Source organism: Cygnus olor, chromosome 2 (genome assembly GCF_009769625.2).
Source record: "Cygnus olor isolate bCygOlo1 chromosome 2, bCygOlo1.pri.v2, whole genome shotgun sequence".
Taxonomy (NCBI): domain Eukaryota; kingdom Metazoa; phylum Chordata; class Aves; order Anseriformes; family Anatidae; genus Cygnus; species Cygnus olor.
In genome coordinates this window covers 105406222-105425197 of record NC_049170.1, presented here as the reverse complement: position 1 = coordinate 105425197, position 18976 = coordinate 105406222, and the positions used below count along the sequence as shown (strand labels likewise).

Here is an 18976-nt window from a genome sequence, read left to right as displayed (position 1 = left end):
TAAAACTATTTGATTACACATATTGATGGAAATAAACTGTATGGGAGTTTGTCCTTCCGTTGTTTTGTCTTGCTAGACAGCCAAAACTTTGCTCGGCATGCATATCCGTCAGCTCTCCCTTCTAGCATGTGCATTCATAATACAGTAAGTGCAGGGCATAAGCCAGAACCTTAAATCCCTCTAAATACCTAGTTAAACACGTGTGTTTTTTTTCCTACTGGCTGTTGTAAAACACTGCAAATGTTTTCCACTGTATACATTATGGAGTACATATGTGCATCTGTAATTACACATCTGAGACCGATGCTTACAGACGATTTTCTCTGCTACCAGTGGCACAAATATGTCTATCCTTTGAAAAGTCACTATTTCCTCTAAGCAAACAGTGCTCAGCTTCTCAGCATTTTCTTATTTTGTTTCCGTGTCCCTCACCAGCTCGGTGGTTTGAAACATTTCACACCTCCCAGCTGGCCAGCCTGCTCTCCCGTGGGCATGTGAATACGGACATTTTGGTAGAATAAGCAGTGGAAATACCCGTGAACTCCAGCAAAATGGTTGGTGGTCGAGTCCTTTGCAATGTGTCTTGTTGAGCTCAGCAGATCTTACAGGACAAGTATCAGCGTGTTGCATATGTGCCAAAGGACTGATATTTTCCCATTGCTAATCCCACCATATTGAGGAATTGCGTGTGTTGGAGCTCTTACCTAAGGGCCCACTGGCAGCATTCTCCATTTTTCATCTAGATTTTTGTTCCTGTTGGCAACGGCTTCAGTTAAAACAATAAAATCACTTTCCAACAGCTACCAATACTTGAGTTACGCTAGTTCCTCAGCAAGGCTGGACCTAGTCAGTGCATGCACAGAAGTGCAAGAGAATCTTTGAATAATGAAATGAGACTTAAGTCACTACAGCAAATTAACACAAACCCCTTTAGCTTCCTAGAGTGACCAAGACAGTTTAATTTTTTTTATTTCTTTATGCCTGTAGGGAAGCTATACAAAAACATGCTCTGTTTCAGTATTGTGTGACCAAGACTGAAAATGTAGAGCAATCAGAATCAAGTATCCTACAGCAGTTTCCATTGTACAGTGCGTTACAGTTAGGTCTTTCATAAAGCATCCACACAATGCTAAGGAATGTGACAAATCATCCACCGACACTGGAAAGAGGAATTCCATCTTCCTCTAATTTAGGGACCTTGCATGACAATAGCACTATAGGATACTGCATTTTAGATGCATGCTCTGTTCAAATTGCAAAAGACCTACTTGTTTTCAAAAGAGGAGTAACTGTTAAGGATGGTAACTGGATTTCCTTGGGTTTTGCTCCAAAAAATTTTATTTTAAAATGTGTTATGATAGTGGTTTGGTGCTTCTGTTCTTTACAGCCCACTCTAGAGTAAAATGCATTGAAGGTTGAAGTGTGTCCGTTCTCATCACAGAATGGGAATGGGGATTGGAAGGTATTTCACAACACGGAGAATCAGAATTCTGTACCGCAGCTTACCAAAGTGTACTATTTCTCTTGTATACTGCTATGAAATCTGTTAATACATACAACGTACTGCAATGCAGCCTGGTGTAACACCATAGACAGACAGACCCACCTCACAGAGCTGGTATGAGAATTAATGAATGTTCAGAAGGTTCTTTAATTGGATTCAGTTTTATACAATTACTGAAATCATGCTAAATACTTCAGTGCATACCCTAATACAGAGCACTGTAACCTTTTATGCACACTACCACGGTGTGCCCCATTAATATCATAGCCTAATACACCGTGCTTTCTTCAGTTTAGTCACAGACTTTCAGTTTTACTGAAAGCTAGTATACTCCTAGTGAATACCCAGGATTTTTTATAATATGGCATTTAAAAACCATTGCTACACAATTCATTGAAATAGATTCAAAATAGAGGCCTGTGTCATCTTGACAACAGTTACCGAGATGAATTGGACAAAACAGTGGAATTGCACCTATTTACAGTAGGAAAAAAAATAGCCTAGCCAAAAACATGTTTCACATGCAGAAGATCCAATCTGACTGCAGGGAGGGAAAGCCTCCTCTGGCTCAGCAATGCCTGGTGTACAGTGAAGAACGTTAAGCAGCTCCAAAAGGAGTGCTTTTCAGCTCCTGGGAGGAAACCCTAGCAGTTCCAGCCAAAATCACTGCCAGGACCGTTTGAAAAAAATATTCAAATATTATTCATATATTCATATACGTACACGCATAATTTTCCAATATTTCTGAAAGGTGGAACAATATTTTTTTATATATATGTATAATGGTATATATAAATACATAAATCGAGATGGAAATTGAGAACAGGCTAGTTTTTTAATTTACAAATTGCACATGCAAAGGCTCACAAAAATTCTCTTTAATTTTCTGAATGTCTGTACCTTCAGCCAACGGTTGCAATAAAATTCAAAGTATTAATCCACGGAAAGAAGAACATTTATTCAGATGTGTTTGCTAAGGTAAAAATCTTAGACTCGCAGAAACATTCTTCACACAGAAAGATTATATTTGTATTAAAGAGGTCAGTAGAGAACAGAGAAACTTTATCACGTTAAGCTGGAATCTTCATTAGCTGTGAAAGGTCTATGTCATTTAACAGTGTTTTTGTTTTAGCCCTAGATATGCAATGGTGGTATTTGAATTTTGGACGATTTAGGGAAGTAGAACTATATATGCAAGTGCACTGTTTCTGTATCGATGACATAGCATTTCTTCTAAAAACTGTGACATTAATGGTCACTTACAAAACCGTGAATTGAATATATTCATAATAGGAATACTGGTTTATTCTATTTTGAAATGAATTCAAGCATTATTATTCAGGCTGTCAGACAACATGGAACTAAAACCAGGATTCCATCGCTTTTGTTTCTCCTTTTTCATAAGCAACACATTGTTCTCCTGAGAAACACAGATATTTTGTCTTGCCAAGTGCTGTCCAATGTTGTTCTTGTTGAGCCGTGCCACCAGAAAATGCCAGTAAGCCCCACTGAAGAAAATGTGGGCCAAAGGCACTATTGGCACAAGTGGGCACAGCCTCGGTGACGTCAATGAAACTCAGGCCACAACGTGACTATCACTGTAACTCAGCAAAGCTATCAGTTGTCTTTGTGCTGAAATCACAGCTAAGTCTTCTGGGATGTAAGTACTGACACGTAGCCAGGATGTCTGGAGACACCGAGTGATTCTAAATAGTTACCTCAGGTGCTCAGCATGCCTCAGGGTCGCTCTTAATGTTTCAGACAACAAATATTTTAATGAATTTCTTTACTGTAAAATGTAATTATCATATATATGTAGGAAACTAGAAATTTAATGCTGGTTGTTTTCTGCCTTGCACCTGGTGTAATCATTTACTGTTTGTAACAAGAATGAGACGTGCTGCATTAATACAATATTAGTATTTTGCATTCACTTTGCAAATGTAGAAATAAGTATACAAAGTGCAAGGGCTCACTGGTTTTTAACAGTGTTTCCAAAATTTATGATAAAATGACTTATATTTTACTGAGATTTTTTCAGATGCACTTTATCCCTGCAATTTTGCATCTAGACATAAAACAGCAGTGGGAGGAGGAATTAGTTTTACAGATGTAACCTGACTTCAAAAGAGATTAAGACCGGTTATTTACACCAGAATACCTTCCACTGACTTGCTAGCCTGCAGTAAATCTGAACCTAAGTGTGCATCTGGAAAAAAAAAACAAGACATAAAGTCATTACAACTCGTATTTCTTATCCGTAGTTTTGTCTAAGACATCTTCCTTCTGTAGTTATGTACTAGAAGCTAAGAATAATTATCTTCAGATGTTTATAAAGTCAAGGCAAACACGGACTACATAGCCAATAGCCAAGTTTGGGTCAAGAAAGCAAAACCTGGCTAATTCTTCATGTAAGCATGCACAATGTCAATGAATGCTCTCCAGACATTGACACCTATGGAAGTTAAACTCATCTCTACCATACAGAGATTTTGTTATGAAAACTTATTTTAAAAATACAGAAATGTCCACATTGAACTGTCGTGCTTCTCTTTTGCAATGTTGTTCTATGTACTTTGGAAAATAGCACTGGTTTTGTACTGTACCACATACCAGTGTAGTTTTAAAGAGCTTCTCATTATTTTGTAATAAATGCTAGAAATTAACAATCACAGAAATGAATAGACCAGTGTGCAAATTAGGAAAACCCTCAAGTATCATGAAGTTACTATTTTACGTACGAATAAATATTATCTATATGATACTAACAAAAGAAAGAAACAAAGCCTGTGTTGTTCTAGTTGTAAATAACTTTCACAATGTTTGCTGTCAGTTAAGCAAGTTCTGTGTACTCTTGAGCTTTAATCAGGCTGGTTTTGTTCTCAGTTTTCCAGTTCCTGAAGAGTCAGAGAAGCAGTAAATCCAGTACAGACAAACTTCACATGTGAAAAGAGTGCTCAGAAGAAATAAATTCAGAGTGACTCATATTAGCCGTAGAAGAGTAGAAATTCATTAAAATCTGTAAATTCTGTATGGTTCCTTTCTTGTTCATCCCACTGACAGAAGTACAAAACCCCAAGTCTCATCTTTATTATGGTTCCTTGAAGTTCCCATTTACTCCTCTTGGAAAGCAGGCAGTTTAACCTAATAGCCAGCCTCACAAATTCACTGTCAGGGCCCTGAGCAGAGCCGCCCACCAGCTCGGCGACACCGAAGACCGGCTGATAAGAGCTGTTTTGAAGAAGGAACTGGAGAAAGCCTCAGTGGGGCTTCTTCCCATGGGAACCACTTCAAGGCTGAAGCGCTCCCCCTTGCCCTTTGTGGAGCTACATCATGGCCATGTTTGTGTTAGTTTATGTGCCACACTGATGGGCGCCCTAACCATCCCCACGGACCCACCTCGTCACTACGGACTTGCCTGGTGATTGGGACTGATCCTGGTCACCAGACGTGCCCTGCTTGTCTCACTCAGGTACTGGGCCCCGAGGTCCTTGCCCCACTGGCCTTTGATCATGCTGGGCACCCAGTGCCCCTTCCCTTGGGGGCAGCTGGCCCTCGCCACAGCAACCTGACTTTCACTTTGCTTCCAGTGGTCATGGGGGTAACCATTCTTCTAGCGTGTAAGCACAGGGGTTCTGCAGCTACAAGGATATTTTTTTGACACCTACTCAACCCAATTACCTATGCAAACGTGTCTTAAAATAATCTGAGGTCAAAAATCTGAACGATCTACCAACAAACTATTGCAACTTGTGTGCAGTCGCAGAGCAATAATTTAATGGAAACACAGTGGGATAGTTCACACCACTGGAGTGCTGCTGTGGATGGATCTGGGGTTGATACTGGGTCCAATGCTGTTTAAACTTTTTATTAAAAACCTAGACAATGGGACAGAGTGCACCCTCAACAAGTTGCGATACAAAACTGGGAGATGAGGTTGATACACCAGCCAGTTGTGCTGCCACTCAGAGGGACCTCAACAGTCTGGAGAGATGTGCGGGCAGGAACTTCATGAAGATCAGTGAAAGGAAATGTGAGGTCCTACATCTGGGGAAGAATAACCCCATGCACCCACGTAGACTTCAGCAGCTGTCTGGCTAGAAAGCAGCCTTGCCAAGACCTGGGAGTGCTGGTGGACAACAAATTGACCACGAGCTAGCAATGTGCCCTTGAAGCAAACAAGGCCAGCGGCATCCTGGGCTGTGTTAGGGAGAGCATTGCCTGCAGGCCAAGGCAGGTGCTCTTTCCCTACTGCTCTGCTCTGGTGAGGCCACACCTGGAGTGCTGTGTCCAGTGCTGGGCTCCCCAGTACACGGGAGACATGGACATACTGCAGCAGGTCCAGCAAAGGGCCGCTAAGGTGATTAAGGGCTTGGAGCATCTGTCACAGGAGGACAGGCTGAGAGAGCTGGGATTGTTTAGCCTTGAGCAGGGAAGGCTCAGGGAGATCTTATCAACGTGCATAAATACCTGGCACGAGGGACTAAAGAAGATGGAGCCAAGCTCTTCTCAGTGGTGTCCAGCGATAGAACAAGAGGCAATGGGTACAAACTGAAATACAATAAATCAGTTTAAACATAAGAAAAGGGTTTGGGTCTGTTTATTTATTTTATTTTGTTTTATTTTAAGGATAACTGAGCACTGGAATGGGTTGTCTCGAAAGGCAAAGAAATCTCCATCCTTGGAGATATTCAGAATCCCAGGACATGGCCCTCAGCAACCTGTTCTAGTTCATTCTGCTTAGAGCGGTTGGGTTGGACTAGGGAATCCCCAGGGGTGTCTTCCAACCTGCTCTTTCACAATATCTTTTCCAAGGCACTAAGAAAATAAGCACCATCAGCATGCAGCTGTTAGCAGTGGATAAGCATCAGTAAACTGTCCCCTGGGAAGCCTGGAGATCTAAACTGATCTTCATTATTTTGAAGCTTAAAAAGAAGAAACTGATAATGCATGCTAGGTAGCACCAGTCTGCAATCAAAAGACCATCAAACTCTTCTTTGCAATGCAGTGTGGCAGGGATGTGAAGAGCAGTAGCCCTCTGCCATTGCATGGCTATACTGAAAATCAAGGTACACAGGGAACCTCAGGTACCTGACCTACTTTTTTGCTCCCTTCCAGTCTCACTTCAGTAGCTCAGTGTTACCTTAGATAAATCAATACGTTGACTGAAGTAGAATCCTGAAAACAAACAAATATCCTTTCTCCCCCCCCAAAAAAAAACTAAAAATAAAGCTCTAATTACAGAAAAATAATTCACAGCCAAGCAGAATGTCGCAGAACAGGATTGGTATGACCAGAAGACGTGTCAGAGCTAAATTTCAGAAAAGGAGGTAATTGCTTTCTCCATGAAAAAGATCAAAAGTGCTCCAGCCTAAGTGCCATAAGTACAATCCATTCAACCTATATGCTGCAATATGGAAATGGCCAGGAATACTGAGGTGTGGCTAAAATATTGTCCTTTTGTTCCCTCCCCTCCTTATACACTGTAAAACACATGTATTTTCTCCACAACCCAGTCATCTGGTATAGTCCAGTTTTCTTTCTCAAAGCCTAACTCAAATTTACTATTCTCATAAATTCACAAAGCTTTTACATACACATTAGCCGAGGATCATCTCACCTGCTTATAGAAGACAGCTGCTGCCCACCGTTAAAATAAGAAAGAAACACAGGGAAACACCTTCCTCTGTTTTGTCCAGTATATGTTATACTGCTTATTTAGTTAAATTGTCATTTTGGGGGGACAAGAAACACATGCAGGGCAGCATGCAATTTCAGTTTCAAAAGAGAGAGACTGAAAAATGCCAAACAGAAGTAACAGTCCTGCGTGGTGCTCAGGGCACAGAGGGCTGTGGTGTTGGCCTTTACATTCTTCCTGTGCAACATCGTGAACACAGCTTTGATAGCTACAAGAACAACTTCAGACAAGGATATATATGGTTTTATATTCATCAAGCCATTGCTGCAGCTGGATTAGTTTCATACACCGTCTGATTTGCAGCACTGCTGGAGACACCACAGCCTCACTTGGACTGATACCGTGAGGCTCGGAGGAGCCAGTCCTGCTCCCACTGAAGGACGTGGAAAATTTCCCATTTACTGCAACAAGATAGTTAAAACCCAAAATTTCAGTGCTTCCACTGGCACTGTTGACACTCAGTGACATCATGCCTCAGCAATGTCCTTTATGTAAATAGCAGGGATTTGAAAAGAAAACAACAGGCACAAAAAATAAAGAACCCTCAAACAAAAACAAAATGCCTGATGCATCACCTGAAAATCTGGTTGCGTATCTAGCAGAGATGACATGGCTGCTTTTACAATGACTGGGCATTTTCGCTAGCAGCACTGCCACTGTTCCCTTCAAGCAAGAGATTTTCATTTTTTTATCTTTCCCCTGGCAAATATCTTTCCTACTGACACATCCTAGGCTTTTATTATCTTCTTTCTGCCTTAAAAAAAAAAAAAAAAAAAAAAAAAAAAAAAAAAAAAAAAAGATTGTTCAAAACAGTTCTAGTTCTGTGGGAGCATTAAGAACAGAGCTCAGACTTAATGCAGAGCCACCTGCTGACAACTAAGTGTATTTGTTTCAAATCCTTAAAATCAGAACAATCAGAACAGGTTGGTGTTCGTATCACATAGTGATAAAAAGAAAACAACTAATAGAAAATATGTAAGTCAATTTTAGCCAACACAAACCTTTTATTTCCACCCATGCTGATTTTGGACCACTGCTTCTTTTTCCTAGAAAACAACAGCTCATGGCAAGTTTTCTGTCTGTGCGTATCTGCATCAAAGAGCTTTGAGGGAGAGAAGCTAAAAAGCAGATCATTAAAAACAAACACAACTACGCAGCAAACCTACTGTGTCTTTAAACATATGCAAAATGTCATGGGTGATATTTGAGAGTCCCGTTGGTGGTTACTGACACTTGTGGATTTCAGTTGCAGTGGTGGCCAAATTTCCATCCACCCCAATTCTGTCTGGTAGCGAGACGAGCTGCCAAAGCCCAAGAGGAAGCAGCACGATGTGACACAGCACACCTTTCTTCGGCACCTGGGTCAAACACGCCCGGTGGCGTGGCTCACTCTGAAAGATGAGTTCAGTCTGGAGGTTTTAAATTGGCTCGTTTTCAGGCTCATTCTTTGGTCTGCTCTGCCTCGTGCAGCTGTGAACATTTCAGATGCTATCAGCCGTGTACGAGTATGTGAGAGGCTGGGATAAAACACCTGCATTCAACCCCTTTTTCAACCAAATAACCAGTGCACGTGCTGGCGTGTTACGTGACAAGTACACATGAAGGCCATGCAAAAGCAGAGTATTTTCTGCAAATCCTGATGACTGTTTATTAATTTCTGCTGAGAGTTGCATGACGAGATGAGAGGAGTGCACACAGAAGTCCCTCAGGTTCATTTCCTTCTCACAGAATCACAGAATTGTAGGGGTCGCAAGGGACATCGAGAGATCATCGGGTCCAACCCCCCTGCCAAAGCAGGTTCCCTAGAGCAGGCTGCCCAGGTAGGCGTCCAGACGGGCCTTGAATATCTCCAGAGAAGGAGACTCCACAACCTCCCTGGGCAGCCTGTTCCAGTGCTCCGTCACCAGGTTCTCCAGGTTGTACAGAAGCAGCCTAACAACACCTGATGTAGGTATTGATCTAGCAGCATTTGGTCCCTTTCTGGTCTTGCTTTCGTAAATCACGCGATGTTGCCAGTAAGACTGGCAGGCTGCTGCTGCCTGGCGCTGCAGCTGAACCATCCCGCACCACCTTGCAGCTCAGGGCTTGTGGAGCTGCAGCTGAAGCATTGCCCTAACCCGTGTCCCAGCCACACACCAAAACCCTTCCTTAGAGGCTAACTCGGCCAGACTGGCTTGCCAACAGAGGGCAGCCCTACATTTAGATGGATTTCCTCAGTGACCGGCTGCGCTGCTTTTCTGCACCCAAGCACCCAGACCCATGCAGTTCCGTGCACCTCTGCACCTCTTAGTCATATGGTCTGAATTTTTGGGTAGACCTGTGTGGTGCCAGGAGTTGGACTCGATGATCCTTGCGGGTCCCTTCCAACTCGGGATATTCTGTGATTCTGGCATTGCCTTTGTGCTGCAACACGCGAACACATTAAAACCTTGACCTCTGGCTCTCCTTGAGCTATGTGAGAGGGATTAATTTCTGTGCATAGATGTCTCAAGTTAATGCATGCATAACCTCTGTCAAAAAACACCTGGGCACTGCTTCTGCAGCTTTAAGTGTCCGCATTTGGTGGGGAAGACTAAATACATAATCCAAGATATCGTAGGGGGTTGTGGGTCTACACGTACCCACAGAAAGAAAAAAAATGGACATTTGACACTAATAGGAAGGAACATGCTATGCAGAAAAGCCAAATAGATATGAATATATTTAATATATGGCCACAGGGTAAGGCGCTTCACTTAGACCTGCAGAAATAACATGAAATACGAACAACCTCTAGAAAGTTGTGACAGAAACAAGTTTTAGACCAAAATGAAAGCTTGACCTAAGGAAGCGTGCCCAAAAGCTGAAGCAAGATCTCAGGCCAAAGCTTTCCAGACAGCAGTATTTAAGAGCTCTCCCTGAGCACAGCAGAGCTCCCAGGTCTGCACTCACAGAACCATAGGATGGTTTGGGTTGGAAGGGACCGTAAAGATCGGCTGGTTCCAGCACCCCTGCCATGGGCAGGGACACCTCCCACCAGACCAGGTTGCCCAAAGCCCCATCCAGCCTGGCCTTGAACACCTCCAGGGATGGGGCATCCACAGCTTCTCTGTGCAACATGTTTCAGTGCCTCATAGTAAAGAATTTCTTCTTCATATCCAATCTAAACATATGCTCTTTTAGTTTAAAGCCTAAATTACCCCTTGTCCTGTCACTCCATTCCCTGACAGAGTTCCTCCCCATCACTCCTGCAGGCCCCCTTTAGGTATTGGAAGACCACTGTAAGGCCTGCCTGGAGCCTTCTCTTCTCCAGGCTGAACAACCCCAACTCCCTCAGCCAGTCTTCACAGGAGAGGTGCTCCAGCCCTGTGACCATTCTCGTGGCCCTCAGCTGGACCCACTCCAACAGGTGCATGACCTGCTTGTGCTGGGGACCCCAGAGCTGGACGCAGTACTCGACTACTCATGCCCAAATCCAGCTTCTTCCACCTCTTCCATGTGATGCAGCTCAGACGGGAGACAGGGAACACATTTCAGCCAGATCCCACATCCCTACGCTTTCCCTATGATTCAACTTCATTGGCATAAAACTCACGAAGTTAAAACAGGACGACCTTTTACCTTGGGTACATTTAGGCAGTATATTGTGCATATAAAAGTACAGCTTGTTCTCTCCCCTAGGAGTCCCCAAAATTGACTATATCAGCATTTGTTTCTTCTTTCCTAAAAAAAAAAAAAAAAAAAAAAAAAAAAAAGCCCCCAAATGGTCAAAAATGATGAGTAGGCTAAAGTTTAGCTGAGAAAGTTGTTGAGACAGAGGCCTTGGCTAAGTGCCCATCAAAATCAATAGGAGTCTTTCCGTTTACTTAATGGGCTTTAGCCTGAGCCCCAAGTGAAGGCAGGGGTGGGAGGGGGGATCTGCACTGATTACACGCTAACAAAGAAGTGTTTCAAATAATCTGCTGCCATCTGTCTTTGTTTTGCTAACCCACTCCTCTGGGCCTGAACAGAAAATCCGCAAGATGGGTAGAGCATTAATTATCACCAAAATGGCCCGTTTGCATTTCTCACCTTCCAGAACAACTACACTCATTGTCCATGCCGAATATTTCCTTACATTATTATAACGAACCACCACAAAAGTAAGAGGCTACCGGTGGTGTTACAACCATATGTAAACATATAATATGAGTTATATAAATAAGTAGACTTCTTTAGCCTCAAAGAGCTGCTATGAAACCTCATATATATGTACTCAGAGGGGCCAGTGACATTATCTGTGTTTGGGGATAGAAAGGAGTTATGTTTAGGTCTCTTTCAATAACACATTAATAATATTTCACGTGATCGCTTGGCTCTCTCCATTATCACAGTCCTGCCCCAACTGTAAGGACATAGAGCTGATTATAGGAATCCAGTGCCACCACATGCATTGTTATACACGTCTGTGTCTGTCTGGGGCAGAAAAAGGAGGGACACCACAGAGACGAGAAAAGTTACCCGAGACCAGACTATTGGATCCGTTCTAACGAGAGGACAAAACCTCTTCTTAGAGTAATCACCTACAAGTAAGAACACAGAAGTTTATTAACAACCTGATAAATCGCTATTTGGTCAGTGTTGTAGAGGGAAGGAGGGCACATAGCTGACCACTTTTTAAGGGGACGTGAAGTCTACGTTGATGGGAGGGAGCAGCATGCACATGCACAATACAGCTTGTGAATCCAGCAACTTGGAACCAGTGGGACACGAAGCACTTCAGCCATTTGCTTTCACTGTAAATATGTGATTGTTTACTAGGCTTCTTATCTAACAAGACAACTGGAAACATAACCTCTCTGGCAACATTATACCAGGCAGTGATACCACCCAGAAAAGTTAAAGCTCTTCTTTCAATTTCCTCCAGAGGAGAGGCAGCTACTTTAACTGCAGATTTACATTATTCCCTCCACCAGTTAAGAGTGGGGTTTTTTTGTTTGTTTGTTTGTTTGTTTTTATCAGAGATCATTATCCTTTGCCTAGGGTGAAACAGTCTCCTTCTGAGTGAATGTGTTTTCCTGAGATAGTTGCAATTCAGTATTAACTTAGGGTGATCTGCCAGAAACAGATCTTCAGATTTACTTTGGGTTTAGTTACATTAAAAAAAAAGGGCACACACACAACTGAGGGCCAGAGGTACCTTCCAGAAGTGTCCAGGAGATTTTACTGACTCCAACTCCAAATAAATCACCTCATAAATTCAGAACTGCAGAAGACCCAAGCAATAGTTATAATTTTCTCAGCATACTAAATTTGATGGACAAAATGAAGTTTTTGTATAACTTTACATGAGTTCCGTGGCATTTCAGAAGGTACTGATTTGTCTCTGTATGTCACGTAAACTCAGTACAGAAGTCCAAAGGCAACAAATGATTAAGTATTTAACCGTGGTGACTCACGTGCAAGGAGCTGATGATCTCTGCTGCATGGACGTGGCTGTAATGCCTTTTTTTGAACCTCGTGAAAGCCAGCAGAATGACTGACAACCAGACTCACATCTGCTCTTTGGCTCTGAATTTGCCCTGTAATAAGGTGTTATGGGAACACAGTCATTCTTAGTCATTCATCACAGGACCAAGGATGATTAAGATAGTGAATATTCCAGCTTTGGGTATGTATGTTTAAGAGCTCTCTTATCACATCTGCAGTGGTAGTAATACATCCCTGGTATCTGTCAAAAAGAGAATGGCTCAAGTGTGACCATGAGATAAGGCAGACAGCCCCATATCCTCGTCAACATGTCACATTCACTTCATTTCAGAAATTAAGCAAGACTTGGCTGGTAGCCCATGAGGAAAACAAGGCTGATTGGAGCAGAGCGATGAACTGTATGATTTCTCAAGAATCAATCCAGAGTCATTATCAATGTTCACCTGCTCTAGTCTCAATGTAAGTGAGAGGGTATTGTAAATCTGTGGTCTGAAGTGTCAGTTCCTAGCACAGGGGGAGCATTACTGTCACAGTGACATACAAATAAAGCCAAACCCAAAGGACGTAGCTTTGTCAGGCTTGTTACTTTAGGTTGGAATCAAAACCAACAAAGGCCAGGAGAGATCTGCACAGGCTGGGCATCGGTGTGGGTGGCACTAATGCAAATCCAAGGTCATGAGGTGGGAGAGGACAAGGATGTTGGAGCTGAGGTGACCAGAAAGCTGCTTCTGAGTGGTGGTGGAAAGCAAGGGGAGCATAGTGATGCTCAGTTGTTCAGAGGACAAACCCATTCTCCTAATTCTGCAACCTGACCCACCTGAGGGCAAGCCTGAGGGAAACAAGGAGTACTGGGGTGTACCAGAGACCAGCCCAACGGCTAATGACCACTCCTGTTCCTAACGGATTATAAAAGGACACAGCTGCACATAGAAAAACACTGTGTAGAAGGAGACCTGCTAAAAAGGAAGGAAAAGGCAAAGCAGTTAGAGTCTGAAGGCTGACTAAGGATATTTCACAGTGACAGGTACAGAGGCAGGCCAGCTCTGGTCAGAAGTCATTTAGCTGCCTAAATCAGGCTTGGCCTCCACACTAGGTCCGAGAGTTACTGAGAGACTCTGAGAGCTCCTGCAGCTCACCAAGAGCTTATTTATCTGGAGAGTGAATGTACCCAGACAAGATATTAAGCCAGTAAGTAGCAGCAATATTTTCCTCAATCTCTTTCAATTTGTGGTCCCTAAAAGTTTTCTAGTGGAGCTGCTTTGGAAATTTCATGTGCACAGATTACTGTGCAGTACCTATCAGCCTAGTACCTGTCTGTGCATCCCTTAGAAATAACTGATGATGCTTGGAGGTTAACACACCACAGGTTGAAAAACATTGATTGAAAGGCAGTGGGACCCTCAAAAGGTCACCCGTTAAGCTGTCTGGCTATTATTGCTTTAATCTTTACATTTTTGACAGAAACAAAATTTTAAAAAATGTTATTTCTCATTAAACTTTTAAAACGTGCTATATGAGATGTACAATACAGATACTGCTTCTCCAAGGAGATTTTAAAATATCATTTTTTAAATCAATTAGAACATCTACCAAAGAATTATGAACTCACCGTTCAGTTCGGGGGTCAATAGTTCTGGAGTGTTGCCTGGAGTCTAAAGCTCTTCAAGGTCTTCTATAGAAATCATAACACAACTGTACACCATGGGACAATTCCACACTTGATAGCCTCCCATTTTGCAGAGAAATATCTCCTAAAATAAAATTAAAAGCTTATTAAAAAAAAGTCATATTTCTTTCTGAGTAAGATTTTCTTTTCTTCCTGTATCAATAAACAATAATAAATAGTAGAGATGTTAAAAACAAGAATATTTTCAACAGTTATTCTGTCTTATTTGGAACTTATACATTTTGAAGTTGTAACTTTTTATATGTAAAATAAAACATTCAGATTATCCTTGCATGCTCGGTATAAACAAACATTATTTTTCCACTGCATTATTTCCAATAACAGACCTCACAGGCAAAATTTCTGCCTTTCTTTACTGCTGTCACAATACAGCTTTCAGTAAGTCAGCTTTCAGTTAAATGCTGCCCACAAATACTTGCAATTCATTCATATCCACAGGATTGCAGAGGGGGTAAGTGAGGGCAAAGTCTGCCTTGATTTTAATATCCTAACTATAAAACATCCGAATTTAAACGGATGTGTTCAAAGAATTTCACACTACTGAAATACTCTCGGTAGAGTATTTTTTCCCATATATACAGCATGTGCCCATCCATCAACACTGTCTTGATGCTATTGTTAAAATCTTTGAAAACTTAGAACAAAACAAAACAAAATACCCACCCATGAAATCTCATAATAAAGAGCATTTTTCTGTGCCAGATGGTTCACTGAAGAAAAAGATTAGTCTTTTGTTCAAATGGGGCTTTCAAAATTGGAATCTTTGCAGACCACAGAACCATTTCCAGCCAATTACAAAGGATTTTCATTAGTATTAAAAATATTCCCGTCCTTTTCTGCGCAGCTTTGCAGAGCCGCAAAATCGCCTTTAGGAGGAGCCTCTTTCCCTCCTTTAGGGCTGATAAAGACACTGTGACTCCTGTAAATCCCTTAGGCATTATACAGTATGGTTTCATTAACAAGGACTCTGAAAAATACAGAAAACGATGAAAAGCAACCTCATGAGATCATTTACTCCACAGTCTTATCCCAAAGTAATCAACCATATCTAAGTCTTCCGTGACAGATGCTTGTCTAATTTGCTCTTAAAAACATTCAGTGATGGTGTAGTAGAGGTTAACACAAATACTAAGAATGAGCTACCAAACCTTTAGCATGAACAGCCTGGCAGAAATAAATCAGAGCCAGTGGCAATGGAGACAGGAATCCACTGAATAGTAAAAGCAGTTCAGAAATTAATATGGTTATTTAGAGGACACAGTGAAGAATAGAATGATGGGTCTGCATGGAAGCAATAAGAAATAATAAAATTTACTCAGGGGTAGTCACAAGAGCACTTCTTGGAGAAATTAGACCAAAGGATCACTTAGCTGAAAACAGGAAAGGGCAGAAAGGCAGAACAAAAGGTTGGTTTTTGCAAATCTCAGCCCTTGCAATCTGTTATCTTTGCTGGTAACACTGCTGTAAATATATCTGTCCACTTCTTTCACTCCCCTCTTAAGGGGAGATCAAGGTTGGTAAGATGCAGAAATACTTTATTCTGCATTAATCTCACTCACGTAGTTCGTCAGAGTTTTGAGAAACAGAAGGAATGTCCAAATTGATCTTTGGGATCCTGACTTGTCCCTTGTGTCGTTTGAACACTAGCCCAAGCAACGTCTGTGTCTAACTGACTACACACCTTCAGCAGGCATTTCACCCCAGCCCCTAACAGTCCCCTTAGTGTTGACATGTCTCCTAATGCATAACTTAATTCTCCAGTCCTATAGGTTAAGCCCCAATAGGCATGAAGAAAATTTTACTCCATCTTCACAGTGCTCTCTAACATCATCGAAGCCTGTGATTTGCTTCTCCACCTGATCCTATTTCCCGAACTGCACAGCTCATACACCATGATTCCTGGGTCTCTGATCATTCCTGCTTTCCACTGAGTTTCCTGCAATTTGTCAACTTTTCTTCTTGAAAACCTGGCCTGATGCTGCTTGTTCACTAATGTGAAATTGCATGCAAGACTATTTCAAGTGCATCATGCTGCCTGTCATATATATGCCACGTGCAAACCTTTTTCATAACCATATGACTATTGTGAGAAGTGGCTTAAGCAAACTTGTTTAACTTGAAACGCAATGGACAAGTAACATGTATAGAGTCAGCTAATGCCCCTCAGCAAAGGGGCAGTAAGACAGTAATTTATTTTCAATACAATTGCTTATTTAACTCCACCTCTAGTGTTCACTCCCTTTCATCTCCGCCACGTACTTTGCCCCCTGCATGATTCATGTTTTCAGTGAAGGCTGAAGCAAAACGTTGCTGAGTATTTTGGCCTCCTCAAGACTACTTCGAGTGCATCATGCTGCCTTTTACATATGCCACGTGAACTTTTTTCATAACCATATTTAGTTGGTTATTTTCCCTCCGTGTAAAAAAGCGGGATGATTCTGTCTTTGTTTTCCTCTTATAGCTATTGTTCCTACACTGAATGGTATCTTGCCATATCTGCTTTTAATGAGATCTCATTTTTTTGCTTTGGCCTGCCTGCTTTATACTCTTCCTTAGCAGGATCTAGTTTCCACTTTCTATTTGATTCCTTGTTAAGTTACAGGTCACAATTTAACCAGCTTGTTTCCCTTCCCTTCCCTTCCCCTTTTCCTCCACGACAATACAGAACAACATAATCGCAGAATGGCTTGGGTTGGAAGGGACCTTAAAGATCACCTCATTCCAGCCCCCCTGCCATGGGCAGGGACACCTCCCGCCAGACCAGGTTGCCCAAAGCCCCATCCAGCCTGGCCTTGAACACCTCCAGGGATGGGGCATCCACAGCTTCTCTGGGCAACCTGGTCCAGTGCCTCACCACCCTCTGAGCGAAGAATTTATTCATGATATCTAATCTATATCGATCTATATTTATCCCATTAATGATAATTCTTTAAGAAAATGGCAATTTCTACAACCTGAGACTTATCCCACATGGTCCTCTCCCACAGCCCTCAGAAATAACTTAAGTCTGCTTTGCTGATGTCTGTTGCCTCTCTTCTGTCCTTCCCCCTAAGACCCATGAACTCACAAGGGAGAGTGCCAGTCTGAAACCATACGGAAATTACAGTAACTCTAAGGATTTTTCCGTACAGGCCAGGGCACAAAATGTCTGGAGCAGGAGGAGATTCTCCTGTTGCCAAAGCATAGCTCCCCTGCAGAGATCTCTACACAGTGGTAGAAGAGACAGACCGCCTTACAAAACTTCTCTTTCGACTCTCTTTTCTCCCTGCACAACAGGAAAAGCTGCAGTATGTACACATTTCTTGACAGTACAGAAACACTCGGTGAGAACTCATTATAAACGCCCATTTTGCTTAAATAACCTCAGTTGTGCCCACAATCAACCATAAGATACAGACCCAGGGGAAAACAGGCTGCTTTGAGTCCAATGCCCAGAGAAATATCTACTGTTGCCCATTTCCCATTCTCCTTGACTTACTGCCAGGGGCATATTACAGAACTGTAACAAAACTACGTGTAGTAGTAGTAGTTTGGAGTAGATGATCTTCAGAGGTCCCTTCTAACCTGTGGTAGGGGATAGAAAAAGAAGGGGTTAACTTTTCAGAAGGAGGGCCCCTCACACCTGCAAGCCCTAAGGAGCCTGAGGAAGAAGAGATAAGAGCCTGAGCTCAGGTTCATATAGGAAGCCTGTTGGTCTAAGCTTTGCTGTGGGGAAGTGGGATTGCTTACTCTACCAGGTGGGGGGGGACGCAACACAATTTGTCCCAGATTAAAAGGTTTGGTTTTTTTTACAGCCAATAAGGGCCCCAAAGCTGAGGCTTGAGGACGTTTATGCAGGGTCTGGCTGAGTGCTGATGAAGCCTGGAAAGCAAAGAAAGGAGGTGGGTGGCTCCTGTGTGCTAAACAAGCCGGACCAGAAAAACAGACCTGTCCATGGGGTGACCCTGGGTGAGGTCTGGGCCCTGTCACCAAGGGTGTCCCTGCGGAGCCTTCCGGATCGAGCCTCCTGCCACCGGGCAGCGTCACGGAGCTCCCTCCTCACCGGCTGGCCCTAGGTCAGTGGGGCACGGAGCAGCCAGGATCTGACTTGGTTTCTCTGTGATCGTGGTTTTAGAGCTGCAAAAATGAACATGTTGTTTCAGAGCTGAAACATACCATATCTGTGCCTGTGGGCAAGCATGAAAAAGAAAAAAACTACATGTTTACCCGTCCCATAAACAGAAATCACCACTGCCCATGCCCTAGGAAGGCTAAATACCTCCAGTGAAGCTACTATATACATTAATCCAAGTTGTAAGCTTATTCCCGGGCTCTAAAATCAGAAGCTGAAGCACTTTAATCTGTTGATTTACTCTAATGCTTAGAGGCTTCAAATGGGATTGGCTCCTGCTGTTGCTATATTAGCTATAACTCAGATACACACGGAACAAGCAGTCTTTCTCTTTCCTTCCCTGGGTAAAAGACAAGAAAAAAGAAAAAAAACTAATCGGGAATAACAATAACGATAAATCTTCCCTCCGAGGTGCTTCGCCTGGCACCTGTCAGCACAACCCCGCCACCATTCGTCGTGACAGGGAGGAGCTTGGAGCCAGCCGGCTCTCGGGGCGGGGGAAGGGGGTCCAGGGGTGGGATGGACGGC

The 18976-nt window shown here is 42.6% G+C and overlaps 2 long non-coding RNA genes across 2 annotated transcripts; both read right to left on the bottom strand.

Moving 5' to 3' along the window:
* Positions 1 to 2342: 2342 nt before the first annotated feature.
* LOC121066466 lies at positions 2343 to 7953 on the bottom strand. The gene is made up of 2 exons (XR_005817788.1): positions 7778 to 7953; positions 2343 to 6055 (listed from the first exon to the last, which is right to left on the bottom strand). It is a non-coding gene; the product is annotated as an uncharacterized LOC121066466 (long non-coding RNA).
* A 2383-nt stretch (positions 7954 to 10336) lies between these two features.
* On the bottom strand, positions 10337 to 18949 carry LOC121066459. The gene is made up of 6 exons (XR_005817786.1): positions 17816 to 18949; positions 15001 to 15304; positions 14260 to 14401; positions 12620 to 12742; positions 11682 to 11743; positions 10337 to 10904 (listed from the first exon to the last, which is right to left on the bottom strand). It is a non-coding gene; the product is annotated as an uncharacterized LOC121066459 (long non-coding RNA).
* Positions 18950 to 18976: the final 27 nt, after the last annotated feature.